The sequence below is a fragment of the Mus caroli genome, chromosome X (genome assembly GCF_900094665.2).
Source record: "Mus caroli chromosome X, CAROLI_EIJ_v1.1, whole genome shotgun sequence".
NCBI lineage: Eukaryota > Metazoa > Chordata > Mammalia > Rodentia > Muridae > Mus > Mus caroli.
In genome coordinates this window covers 81,801,161-81,813,374 of record NC_034589.1, presented here as the reverse complement: position 1 = coordinate 81,813,374, position 12,214 = coordinate 81,801,161, and the positions used below count along the sequence as shown (strand labels likewise).

The window sequence follows — 12,214 nt, the reverse complement described above, 5'->3', positions numbered from 1 at the left end:
ACAGTCAGCTATTGGATGGATCACAGGGCCCCCAATGGAGGAGCTAGAGAAAGTACCCAAGGAGCTAAAGGGATCTGCAACCCTATAGGTGGAACAAAAATATGAACTAACCAGTACCCCCGCCCCCCCCCAGCTCGTGTCTCTAGCTGCATATGTATCAGAAGATGGCCTAGTCAGCCATCAGTGGAAAGAGAGGCCCATTGGTCGTGCAAACTTTATTTGCCTCAGTACAGGGGAACGCCAGGGCTAAGAAGTGGGAGTGGGTGGGTGGGGGAATGGGTGGGGGAGTGGGTGGGGCACTTTTGGGATAGCATTGGAAATGTAAATGAAATAAATACCTAATTAAAAAAAAAAGAAAATGAGTCATCAATTTGAGAAGGAATGGAAGACTAGGGAGGGGTTGGATATAAGAGAGAAAAGGAGGAGTGATATAATTGTATTTTAATCAAAGTATGTTTTTAAAATAAAATTAGCATATGAAAAATTAACATAGAAAGCATCCATATGATTTAGTGAATAAAATGTCCAGAAGTGATAAGCTTCCTCACAGATTTAACTAAGTGGCTCATGTTTAAAGAAATTTGGTGCCCTGAAGGTGAAAGAAATTTGAACTATTTTTTTTCTCCAAATCTTTATATATAATTTCTACTTACCATAATTTATTAGCTATGCTCACTAAGGAGCTAAGCAATAAGCAATCATTTCTTCCCTTTCATCTCTGGTTTATAGAACCTCCTCCTCTAAGAATGGTTTCCCAAAAACACGTGAGTATATTGGGAGGTGCAAGAAATAGAAGTTTCCTTTAGATATTAAATGCCAATCAAGTTAGCAAAAGGTATTCTTAATATACATTCAAATTTTCATATAAGATCATTGGGAATTTTCAATAATGATTTTGGAGTCACTGAACATAGCTTAATACCAAGAAAAATTCTACATGCATAATAGGAGAAACTAGATTTAGATGTCAGCTTCTGACTCAAATAAAAATAATAATCTTTCCATTATCATTATTCACAGACTAGAATTTAAATAGGAGTAAAAGTGAGAGCTAAATGTAATATGGACCATATTTCATAGGACTTAGAAATCATACTTAATTTTAAAATTATGCTTTCTAAAATAATTGTGTTGCAGAAATCTTTCATGAAAAATATAAATCATAGAATGCAATGGTATGATGTTCTTACTGAAACCAATCTATGCCTTTGTTTTGATATTTTACAGCATTAATTTCACATTTTATCTGCTCCCTAAGCAGAATTACAAAATATTCAAGTACTTGGAATTTGCTGTATGAACTGACCTCAATTAACAAATTAGAATTTTCATTCAGAAATGAATATTGCTATTTTATAAGCTATATTTTACTTGTGTGTTAAAATATTTCACCATGAAATATTAAATTATTAGTTTTCACCTTAATAAAATAGCCTAATCAAGTCCCCAATATCCTACTGATAAAAACATATAATTTATCTGAATTAAAACACCACACTCTCTCTTCAAATGATAAAATGAGAAATTTTTCATCTACAAACTCACTTATGCTTTAATAAAATCACAGGATAAATGAAGTAACATGAGTCTCACAAATCATTTTATATATTTCTCTTAACTTTAATTGATGCCTTTTATTAATGTCAGTAAATAAACACATTTTTCCCAACAAAGCTGCATCTTCTGGGTTCAAAGCAGAGTCTTCTACCTTTATGGTGCAAGATTTCAACCAAATTCTCTCTTATCAATAATTAAGTTCCTAGTATTAGAGAGATGGTTCAGTTGTTAAAAGCACTGACTGATCTTCCAAAGGACCAGGGTTTGACATTTAATGTAATATATATATATATATATATATATATATATATATATATATATATATGATATATATATATATATATGTGTGTGTGTGTGTGTGTGTGTGTGTGTGTGTGTGTGTATTTGTGTATATATATGTATATATATGAGAGTATAATTTTAGGTAAACATATAACAATACAATTCTTTGAGGTATTAATTAATTAATTTTATGGTTACTCCATGTTATATACTAACACCTGAAGATTTGGAACTAGGGACCATAGATGACCACAGATGTGTGTGTGTGTGTGTGTGTGTGTGTGTGTGTGTGTGTATGTGTCTGTAGAGAAAGATGTCAAGGTTTTTAGGGATATGCCAAAGGATGACACAGCTAAGTCATATGGTAGCTTTGATTTATTTTTTTGAGGATGCACTGTACTGAAGTATAGGGTGCCAGTACCAATTTACATGACGATCAAGGGTGAACCAGTTCCTCTTTTCTCAGAACCATGCTAGCTTTTGATGTCAGTTGTTTCATTGATCTTTGCTATTTTAACTGGGGTAAGTTGAAATGTCAATGATGTTTTGAGTTACATTTTCCTGATTGCTAAAAATGATGAAGACTATTTAAGGTCTTTCTCGGCCATTTTAATTTCTTCTGTTGAAAACCTCTGTTTAAATCCCTAACTCATTTTTTTTTTAAATTGGGGTATTTGTTTTCCTTGCCTCTGAGGTTGGGGGGGGCATTTGTTTGTTTTCTGGATATTAATCTCCTATCAGATTTACAGCTGGCAAAGATTCTCTCCCAATCTGATGTTTTCTTCTTCATTCAATTCATTGTTTTGTATAGAAGCTTTTAGGTTTTTAAGTTTTATGAGTATCCATTTGTCAATCATTAGTCTTAATTCCTGAACAAATTAAGTCCTGTTGAAAAAGTCCTTCCTAATACCTCTATCTTGTAGGATATTGCCTACATTTTCATCCAGTAGTTTTAGTGTTTTGGTTCTCAAAAAAAGTCAGTGTTCAACTTGGAATTAGACTCATATCTGTCAACTTACAAACTTGTTTTTTTTTTAATGTACATGTTTGATATTTAAATACTACATACTAATGGTGGTTTCTTGGAGAATAAGTCCTTGCTTTTATATGTGCTAAACAAACTGAGATTTATGATATGTATACAAATAGCCACATGCACTCACTTATATGCTATATGTACTGTATGTGTATGCCATGTAATCCCTATCTTCAAAGAATTATTTATGTTTAAAAAGTGTTCATAATGAAGACAATAAGACCCAAATTACTTTGCTTATAGCATTTATATTCTGCTTTCCCTTTTTATTTTCTAACTGATCCTTTCCTATATCATTTACATATATTGCTACTACAACTTAACCGAGGCCTGAGCTTGGCCTCATGTGCTCCATCACCTCAGAGTTAAGTATATCAGAGTCTATAATCACAGTTGTGAAAACTTGTAACAGAGTGTGTCCATAGCTTTAAACTGATTCACACCCACAGGAACCAAATACCAAAAATTCCTAACAGTTGGGAAGTTCAATCCCAGCCCACTCTTGCACCTTTCTAAATCCTCATTAAGTGTTTCTTAGCCATTTCAAGAAGGCAATGCTTTCTTTAGGACTAACAAATTCCTGACTGTTACTAAAATGAGCTAAGAGTTCCCACTATTCTCATCAAATTCATTCTGCTAAAGCAAAAAGATGGTTATTTAATCCTAATTATGCTAGCAGCATTACATCAGTAGCCTACAGAGAAGATTCCTGGTTTCCAAACTGTGTATGACTAATTTATTCTGTACTACTTAGCAGTACCTGCAACTGAGAAGTTGAGGCTTGCCCCAATTTACTTTGTTTTAGTCACTGTAGATTTCAAATGCATGGCTTCTACCCAACCATTAGTACCTAGGGCATAAAACCTAAGCATTCAGGTCTCTAAGCCATATAACTCCTCTGATCGCTCAAGATAGGCCAGACTCCAACTGGCATCAGACATGGATATGCTCATTATAAGGAGCATTGTCCTCCCTAAATTCTACCTTTGACATCTTTGGTTTGCTTCTTCCTGAATCAACAGAAAAAAAATCAGGGATTCTTGACAAGTTATTCTCTGACAGTGAAAGAAGCCAGTTCAAGCCAGAGTAGAGTATATAAAAGCAGATTTATTGAAAAACTGATCTTGGGTGGTTTACTAGTCCCAAGGAAGGCCAGGGAAGTTGTTATGGGGAGGGAGACCAAGGGGAGTAGGGAGAGACAGAGCATGTTGGTGCATGTAGGTTGAAAAAATGTTGAGGGGGGGAGAGAGACAGAGACAGAGAAGAGAGAGACAGAGACAGAGAAGAGAGAGACAGAGACAGAGAGACAGACAGAGAGACAGAAAGAGACAGAGAGAACCAAAATGTCTGGATTATATAGGAAAGAGTTTATAGGGTAGGGGAAGCCCAGACCTTGAGTTGAAAATGTCAGGTAGTGACTGAGGGATGGATGCTGGGAGAATCTGGAGGCCAGGCCCACTTTGGTATGTTAAATATGCACCTCAGTGGTTTGTCTCAGGTCTGAATCCCAGCCATTCTCAATTCTGCTAAGCAGCTGTGTTGTAATGAAATGTGTTTTTAAAATAGATTGGGTAGTTTTGTGTTGAGCCTCATGACCTGAATTCTATCCTGATGAACTGGGATCAATCTCCAGACTCCACATGGAAGGAAGAAAGAACAGACTCCTGCCAGGTATTTTCTGACCTCCACACATGTACTGTAGGACTTGTGCACAAACACAAAGACAGACAGACGGATTCCCCCTCCCAATACAGACACAAATGAATGGATATAAATTAGTAAATGTGGTTTTGTAAGACAAGATAAGAACATTACAATTATAGATATATGTTTTAAGTTATACTACCCTCTGTTCCCTGAAGAAGATGCATGCTTTCAGACTTTTTCTTAGCTCAGGACAAGCATTCTGCCTTTCCAAATAGCAATCAGAATGTACTGATTCGTCTGCACTCACAAGATTTTTAGTACAAAGTGAAAATGTGGCTGCTGGTCCCAAATTCCTCCCCAGAAGCTCTGATGCTAAAATTCATGGGATGACATTGATGGACATCCTTTTTCAAAAAGGGCTTCTGTCTGCTATGAACTACCTAAGAGATGATGACACAGAAAAGAATCAAAAATTCAAATCACAATTAAAAAAAGAAAGAAAGAAAAGCCTTAGGGATTTAAGTTTGAGTTAAAACACCCTGAAAAATCTTCAGTTATCTTATTTTGTGATTTAAAGAGGTAGGGGATTTGAAGGGATGAATGCAATAACTTTCCTTAAAAGGCAAATCCTGGCTGGGCCTATAGGCACTTTTAGAGCATTTTCAATACCCAGGCTTACAAAAAGCACACAGCATGTCTATAAAAATGATTTTAATAAGTATTAGGAAGAGTCAAAAAGGTCTTCAGTAATTGTGGGCAACAATACCATCTCAAAGTATTAGTATCTGGTTTGCTAGATAAAGAACTAAGCCTTTGTTAAGTAGTACACATTAATAATACACATACCTCATTTCATATAAATTTTAAATCTAGTGTTGAAGGAGAGTCTTCCAGGAAAAAATTATGATTTTTTATACCTATATAGGCATAGAGCTCATAGGTTCCAAAACTGTTAAGTATAATATGTTACTTTTGATGATATGTCACATTTTCTTTTCTCATTCAAAAGAGGTGTAACATACTTTCTACATGTTTTTAACATTTATTTCCCTTAGAAACTCTCATTAAGGTCAATAATTACTTCTTGAATGTTGACAAGAATATGCTGTTGGAAGTGGTTCCTAAAAACAGGATCAAGTTTTATAATTTTCTGGCTTCAGACTTTTTTCCTTTATTTTCTTTTGTTAACTTGTTACCTTGTCTGTTTATTTGTGTGTAAGTGAGCATAAAGTTAATTCTCACAGGACAAAAAAAAATATCTGTGCAGTATTTCCTTATAGACTTAATCTCTGAGATTTTTACACTATTGCTAATGATTTCCCAGGTGTCCTTGAATCTAAAATAGCAGGATTTACAGTTCATAAATTTTTATTTAGTTGCAACCATTGTTTGCAAATGACTTTACAGTCTGGTGAAGAGGCAAAGAAATAAAATAAAGATGTAATGAACTTGAATAAATGGATTGAATTTAGAAAGTACATTGAGGATATAGCAAAGACTTGCAATTTTAGTCAGCTTTGCATTATTACTACAATGAAATACCAGCAACAGGGTACTTATGACATAAAGGAAGCCTTGTCTTGCTCATACTGTTAGAGTTTTGAGACTGTGACACTGACATTAGCTTAGTTCTCAACTAGGTCTCAGTTCTCAACATGGCAGATAGCAAAATAGAACCAACAGGTGACTGCAACTGAAACCAAGAGCAAAGAGCAGAGCTAATATCTCATATCCCACCTTAAGACTTCCCGCTATGTCCCCTCACCCCAAACTACTATCACCTCTCAATACTGCTACCCTGTGTACCATGACTTCAGTCACAGTATATTTCAGGGAGACTAGGTAAACCATACCTAAACCTTTCAGCATTTTAGTCACTAGGGAAGATGCCAGGGGAAGTATATAAATATATAGCAGACGAATTATAAAATCTAATACTAACAATTTCTTACCATCGTTTATTGGGCCATTACTCTGTGTTAACTTATAGTATACTTAGCACTTCATATAAGAATTAGTACATCTGATCCTTATTAAAAACTTGCATTTAAATGTTTTCCACCTAGCTTTGCAAAAGAAAAGAGCTTAAGTGATATAACTTGATTAATATAAGACAAGAAAAGATAGTTCTTTTTTTGAAACAGGGGCCAAGATTTCAACCAATACATTTATGTTTTAGAGTACAAATTGCAAATTGGTGTTGAAGTACCAAAACCACTCTGGGGACCTGTTTTTTGCAGCCTACACAACATGTTTCAAGAAAATCTGGGTGTGATTTTTTTTTATATATATATAGATGGAACTGTTAACTGGAGTCACCATTCAATTTTGTTTTACCCCATCTTGACATTTAGAATTTTGCTCTCTCATTTAAAATTACAAGTTTTTCTTCACAGTTATATATACTTAAGTAGCTTATTTAAGTAACACATGCATATATACTTAGATAAAGTATTATATATTCTTAAGCTAAAGTAAGGTATATATAATACTCTTTCTAAGAATATATGTATATATAAAAACATAGAAAATAAATTAGCACAGCATTTAAATATTGTTCCATTGTTCATGCTGAAGAATTAATATAGGAATCACTTTAGGAAATACTTCAATATTTATGAAGTAATGGGAGGCACTACTTTTGCAATGTTACAATGACACGTTCTTGGAAGTTCCTTCTTTCTCTACTGATTTCAGGTTTTGCTTTCCTTGAACAGGCACAGCCAGAGGGATTCCCTTATGTAATCTTCATCCATATGTCTCTGCCAACCAATTAATTGTTCATTAATGCATCAACCTAGGTGTTAATTGGTTGATAGACAGACATTTTAAAATAAGAAGTTGTGAATGGGTCCCAGTGGCCCTCCTTCCTCTTCAGTGTAAGGATCATAGTGAAGTCAATGTCAAATGTTGCATCCCCAGCACTGTGATGAGGATTTTTTCATTCATGTTCTAGTGGGATTACTTTTGTTTATAGCTTATGCTATTTTGCACTTCTTTTACATAGAATTGTTAATATTATACATCACAAGGAGGAAATTTGAAAGAACAATGACCCAAGAGAATCATCTGGTTCATAAAACTGTATTTAATAGGTTTTCTCCACCAAAGAAATAAGCCAATTCAACCTGAATTAAAGGGAAAAAAGGCAAGTTTATTTGGGAATGGCTCCTGAGCAAGTTCACCAGTCTCAGGGGACTAGACCAGAAAAAAAAATGTGTGCCTAGGCTATGGTACAGGGTATTTTTTTTTTTTGACTATAGTTGAAGGAAAGTGTTGTGTTGGCCACACGTTGGGCTAGTGACCAGATATGGTCACTTAAGGAGGACATTTGGGTGGCTGGTGACTTCAAGAGAAGGGGTTGTAACAGTTGTCGTCAGCAATGTCAAGCATGAGGCACTGAGCTCTTGGTGCCATTTCTCTGTTAGGCTTCTGAGCTGGACAGTTGGATAGAGAGAGGGAAGAATGAACTTGATCAGATCACAGGAGAGCGGGAAATCTGGAGGCTCTAAGTGAACAGAATTTTTCTTAAAAGCTTAGAATAAAACTTAGCTGAATAAAGAATGGTTAAAATTCAGATGAGATGGCTGGTGATTCTTATGCATGATAGGTAGTCCTCCTATTCTGAAGACATAGAAACAACTTTAAGAAATATGTTGAAAATTCCAACTAACTGTTGTTATAGTCGAATTTTACAAGTTTTTTCTTTTTCTTTTGTTTTTTGAGACAGAATCTCACTAAGTAGCCATGGTCTCCCTTGAACATTTATGTAAACCATGCAGTCTTCCAACTCAGAGATCTACCTACCTCTGTCTCCCAAGGGCTAAGATCAAAGGCATAGGGCACCATGGCCAATTCTTTACCAATGTCTTAATATCTTAAATTAAATAGCCTTTTCACTTAAACTATTTACTAGTTTAGCATCACTAGATCAGTAAATGTTTCAGTTTTTGTTCCAAAATTCCTAGTAGTTTAGGATTTAACATAGTTCACTTCTTTCAAAAGACCCAATAGAATTTTTAAAGAATTCTAGATGTTTTACTTTTCTGTTAATTCAAATACACAAAAAGGGTGAAAAGTGAAAACACAATGAATCCTACAATGTAGATATAATAAATAACTGATATTGATGCACATATAATAAATAGCTGATATTTTACAATATATTTTAGCTAGAGCACAGATTTATTTTTCTTATCTCTTTTCTGGGAAAAGGATAGTCTCATTATATAGTCCTATAGTCCTGGCTGGTCTGGAGCTCTCTCTATGTACATGGCTATTTTAACCTCTGAGAGATCTGCCTACTTTTATTTCCATAGTTCTTGGATTAAAAGCTTGAGCCACCACACCTAGTTTATTTCTCTCTCTCTTAAACTGTCTTTTCTCTTTGTACTGCAAGTGCTAATAACAGCTTCCTTCGTTTAATATATTTTAGCAATTAAAAAATTAAACATAAAATTATATCATTTCCTAGTTTCTACACCTCTCTGACTTTTTGTGTGTCCTCCTCATTCCAAAATCCGTGGCCTCCACTTCTTAAATATTGTACATACTAGTAAACTTATAAATACAACCACCGAATCTGTCCAATGTTGCCTGAATATATTTTTGTATAGCTGACTACTTTGTATTGGATAACCAACCAATGCTCATCCATGGAGAAGACAAACTCCCCCTCTCTCAGAAGCTATTGATTGTTTATACCTCTTCATCTGAAGGTAGAGCTTTCTGACTTTTTTTCATCTACATTGGGACATTACCAACTGTAATTCAGATTGCTCAGGTCTTATTTAGGCAATCATGTTATTGAGATTGTATAAGTATAGCTAGAAGGCACAATTCTTTGAGAATTTCATATATATACACAATATGTTTTAATCATATTCACCCTCTATTTATTACTTTAACTTCTTGCTGATCCTTCCTCTATCATCTACTTCCCTCCCAACTTTTCTCTTTTCTTTTTTTATAAGTCACTGTGTCCCATTTATGGTGTCTTCCTACTCATAGCTAGGAATAGGACCTTAAGAGCCCCTCTCCAGTCCATGCTGTAATTTTGGTTGTCTTATTCTGGTTTAGCTCCTGTGTAGGCAGCCACAGTGCTATAAGTTCATGAGTGCAATTGACCGGTTGTGTGCAGAAAACATGATTTCACTGGTATTTACCCTGACCTTGGCTCTTACAATTTTTCCATCTTCTCTTCCTCAATATTCCCTGAGATTGGAGAAGAGATGTGATACAGATGTCCCCTCTATAACTCAGCATCCCACAGACACGTATTTTCTGCACTCTATCAGTTGCACATTAATTATATTTTCTTTAATTGAAAACTTCTTACAATATACTCTAATCACGTTTTCCTCACCCAAACTCTTCCCAGATCCTCCCCACCTCACTGTCTGCCCAACTTTACACTTTGTCTTTTTCTGATTTTTCAAAGAGTAAAAGAAACAATAAAACAAAAAAACAAGAATCATACACACACACAACAAAAATAAAAACAAATAAGGAAAAGGCCTATGGATGGGGAGCCAAAAACAAATGAAGCAAAATGAAGCAAGAAGTCCTCAAAAATACCATTGAATTCATTTGGTGTAGGCTAAACATTCCTGGGCATGGGGCCTGCCCTGGAGTATGGCTGCTGTATCCAGTAAGATGCCATTGGAGAAAACTGCGTTTTCCTTTGTTAGCTGGTACCAATCATAAATAGCTTCTTGATTAGGAATGGCACTCTGTGATTACTTCCCTGTCTTAATGCTAGAGTCCTCTCTGGTTTGAATCTCTGTGTAGGTTCTGTGTGTCCTGCCATAATCTCTGTGAGGTAGTATATGCTTCAGTCCTTTTACATCTGAAAGACTGTTTCCTTGGAGCTATCAATAATCTCTGACTCTTAAAAACCTTTCCTCCTCCTCTTCTGCATAGATCTTAGAACCTTGTAGGGATGTGGTTGAGGAAGACAATGATAGGTTCTTATACATCAATGACTTTACTAGTTTTTCCATTTATATTTTTTCAGTAGAAATGATACTAGAGAAAGAGTGGTAAAGCATATAAAAGATGTGGAAAGGTAGAGTAACAGAAATAAAATAAAAAGATAAAGACCCAAACTAATAATTGCTTTCAGTCACTTGATCTCAGTAGTGGAAGGCAGACTATACCAGTAACTGTGACATGAGCCTTCAGTTTGTTATATGTTTAGGGAAAGGACTGGGAAACATAATGGGAGAGAAACTCACTATATAGCATTTGATATGTGATGCTGTTTGCATACCAAGCTAGTAGCTTTAAAGTATTCTTTTTTATTTATTTTTAATTAGATATTTTTTTCATTTACATTTCAAATGCTATCCCAAAATTCCCCCAAGCTCCCCCCACTCCACTACCCACCCACTCCCACTTCTTGGCCCTAGCGTTCTCTAGTACTGAGGCATATAAAGTTTGCTAGACCAAGGGGCCTTTCTTCCCAATGATAGCCGACTAGGCCAACTTCTGATACATATGCAGCTAGAGACACGAGCTCAGTGGGTACTGGTTAGTTCATATTGTTGTTCCACCTATGCGGTTGCAGACCCCTTTAGCTCCTTGGGTACTTTCTCTAGCTCCTCCATTGGGGGCCCTGTGATCCATCCAATAGCTGACTGTGAGCATCCACTTGCTAGGCCCTGGCATACCTCACAAGAGACAGCTATATCAGGGTCCTTTCAGCAAAATCTTGCTGGTGTATGAAATGGTGTCAGCGTTTGGAGACTGATTATGGGATGGATCCCCGGGTATGGCAGTCTCTAGATGGTCCATCCTTTCATCTCAGCTCCAAACTTTGTCTATGTAACTCCTTCTAAAAGCAACTCATTTAGAGAGCAGAACCCTTTATTAAGGGTAAAAGAGTGATAGCTTTGTTGTATCATATACATCAGCTAGTGTTCTGAGTTGCAGAATAGTAGAGTAATATATAAAACTTACTGCATGCTGGGGAAGAAAGAAGTAGGGAGGGAGGGAAGGAAGGAAGGGAGGGAGACGAGGGGAGAGGGGAGAGAGGGATAGGAATATTATTTTTGCAGAGAATTGGTATACACAATCTTAAAAAATAACAAAATAGTCTCCACAGGTGTCTCTACATCTAATGCTGAAATTTGAAATTGAGATAAGACATTGTAAACAAGGTGAATTCTGTTAGGTACACTGAAACTTGTGTTGACTCAAGGAGCAAGCACAAGGTTGTCTAGTCAGACACAGTCAGACACTGAAGGAAGATCTCAGTGGGAAAAAGAGCACTTGTAGCTGCTGTTTCATGCTAATGGAGCAAGGTAGCATACAACAGCAAGCATGATTGTATTTACTTACACACGATTACATTGTTGTCCTCCTTTTTATTATCCACTAGTGTTAAGAGAATTTCTTTTGTAACCTGTTGTGAATAGAAATAGGTAAGTAAAGGGAATTCTGGGATATACAATTTGACTGGGTTAAATGGGCATTACAAAGCTATTATAAAGTTTAGAACAGTTGAACAAACAGATGAAAATGTTCACTTAAAGACTATAAATATTGTTCACATTACTTTGGCTCTCATAATTATCACAAGTTATAGTAGTATATTTTTACTAAATAAAGTTAAATGGAAGAGTCAAACACTGCTTTTGAAGTAAGGGGCTAATAGAAAAAGGAAGCTAATCTGAAAATAAGTGTCGACTC

General features: G+C 35.6%; 1 protein-coding gene across 4 annotated transcripts in view; it reads left to right on the top strand.

Annotated features, from left to right (window-relative positions):
• The window catches only part of Il1rapl1 (interleukin 1 receptor accessory protein like 1), a 1,320,182-nt gene that overhangs the window by 1,246,301 nt on the left and 61,667 nt on the right, over positions 1-12,214 (top strand). The window lies entirely within an intron of this gene.